This window comes from Elaeis guineensis, chromosome 2 (assembly GCF_000442705.2).
Source record: "Elaeis guineensis isolate ETL-2024a chromosome 2, EG11, whole genome shotgun sequence".
NCBI lineage: Eukaryota > Viridiplantae > Streptophyta > Magnoliopsida > Arecales > Arecaceae > Elaeis > Elaeis guineensis.
This window is the reverse complement of record NC_025994.2, coordinates 3,260,042-3,261,938: the sequence shown is the minus strand read 5'-3', so window position 1 is coordinate 3,261,938 and position 1,897 is coordinate 3,260,042. Positions and strand designations below refer to the sequence as shown.

Genomic DNA, 1,897 nt, shown 5'->3' with positions numbered 1-1,897 from the left:
TCAAACCACTTCTAAGAATAGTTGGCTGCGCATCGGATATGGCCTTATCAAATCATGCCAATCCGAAATAGTACACCAGGAGAAGCCAAAAATGACCTCTCATGACTTTTTCTTCGCAATTCCTCTATAAAAGAGAAAGGGGGACCCCCAAAAAAGAGTAGCACACCTTTCACACACTCTCCTCATCTAGTCTAGATATCTGATTTGGGTATCAGAGTATTTTCGCTAGAATTTAATCTAACTGGAGACTTATTTTGCAGATCCGATCACCGTTGACTCTGTCGAACGCCGCTATGCTCCAGCCACTCCAATCCAAATCGAAAATCTGCTGCAATAGTCACTATGTGGTAAACCGACGAAATGCTGGCATTTCGGAGCCTTCCAATCAGTAAATCAAGTTGTAGATGGCAACACTAACATTTTTTAGACCTCATAAAATGTTACTAAGTTTCAAACTTTGGTACTTCATGTAGAAAAAAAAAAGAAATAGCTTTACCATATTTTCGCACTTTCTTACTAACACTTACATGAGATGACTTCATCCTTGAGACAGTACGAATCCATAATCCGTGCTTATCATCTGGACTAAAAGAGGAAGGAAAAATGTGACCTCCAATAAAGCAAATTCTGGGTTTGATGCACCTAACAATAAGTGTCCAGATTGTGCATTTGGATTTTATGAGGAAGTGCCTTAACAGATGTACCAGCAGCAAAAGTTTCGTGTATTTCAAATGGGTGGAAGCATGGTAAAGATGGCGTTGTGTGACGAGGTTAGGTTGCTCAAAAATATGTTATAGGTATCTTAATCCTCACACAATAACCGCAGGGTGGTGGCGCAGTTGGCTAGCGCGTAGGTCTCATAGCTTGTTGAGTTATCCTGAGGTCGAGAGTTCGAGCCTCTCTCACCCAAATAACAAACACGCTCACAGAGCGATGAGGACGACCGCGCTTGAGTGATGCTGGGGCATCGCAACCGTCTGATCATCGGACGACGACAGCGCTCCTGAGCTCTTTCCAATTATTTTATTAATTAATTTCTTCCCTAGCTGGTATTACTTTTAACACTCTTACTGTCAGCCTTTTTTATGTTAATTCCGAAAAAAAAAAATAAACGTGTTAAATGTAAGCATTTGGTAAAGAATAAAAAATGAAACAAGTATTCCTCTCATTAAATCGATATTATTTTTAGGTTGGATTTGGTTGCTCAACTTTGACATTGATGAGATGAGCTTATGGACAAAAAATTGTGCCTGGAATGGCATATTGCTGGGCATACCTGGCATGCCTAAAAATTAGGTAAAAATTTGCAGTAAACTCTCAAATGCATGTAGTCTGCTTCACTCTTAAACCTTTTAACTACATGTGGAGTTGTTTGGTTTGTAAATATAATCGGAATGAGAATCAAAATGGCCATATCTTTTGATATATTTAATTTGCACCCGGAATTTAGATGTTCAAGCATATTTTATACCAAAATCTCTAATGTTTAAAAATATATTTCAAATTTTTAAATTATCATAATCAATATAAACTATCATCGTAATGTCTCTAATGTCTATCCATCTACATTCATGTCTGATTTTATATGTCATAATTTATCCATTTATGCTCTGATACCATATAATTTATCTTTAATATTCAAAAGTATATTTTAAGCTTATTTAAATTAAATAAATATTTTCAAGTATTTACATATATATATATATAATCATAAATCTAATTCGAGTCAAAATACATATAACTCAACAGTTTTTGATTATGATCATATTTATTCTTGTGGTAGAGCCCATAACAGAGTTTGAAGTATATTTTTACTCAAAAGAAATTAAATATGAAGCACATGCTGGAATTAGCATGGGATAGGAAACATGCCGAAGAACTCCCGAAGGAATTCTTC

General features: G+C 35.7%; 1 non-coding gene across 1 annotated transcript; it reads left to right on the top strand.

Annotated features, from left to right (window-relative positions):
- Positions 1–928: 928 nt before the first annotated feature.
- LOC140855975 (small nucleolar RNA snoR114) lies at positions 929–1,011 on the top strand. Its single transcript, XR_012139416.1, has one exon. It is a non-coding gene; the product is annotated as a small nucleolar RNA snoR114 (small nucleolar RNA).
- The last annotated feature ends 886 nt before the right edge of the window (positions 1,012–1,897 follow it).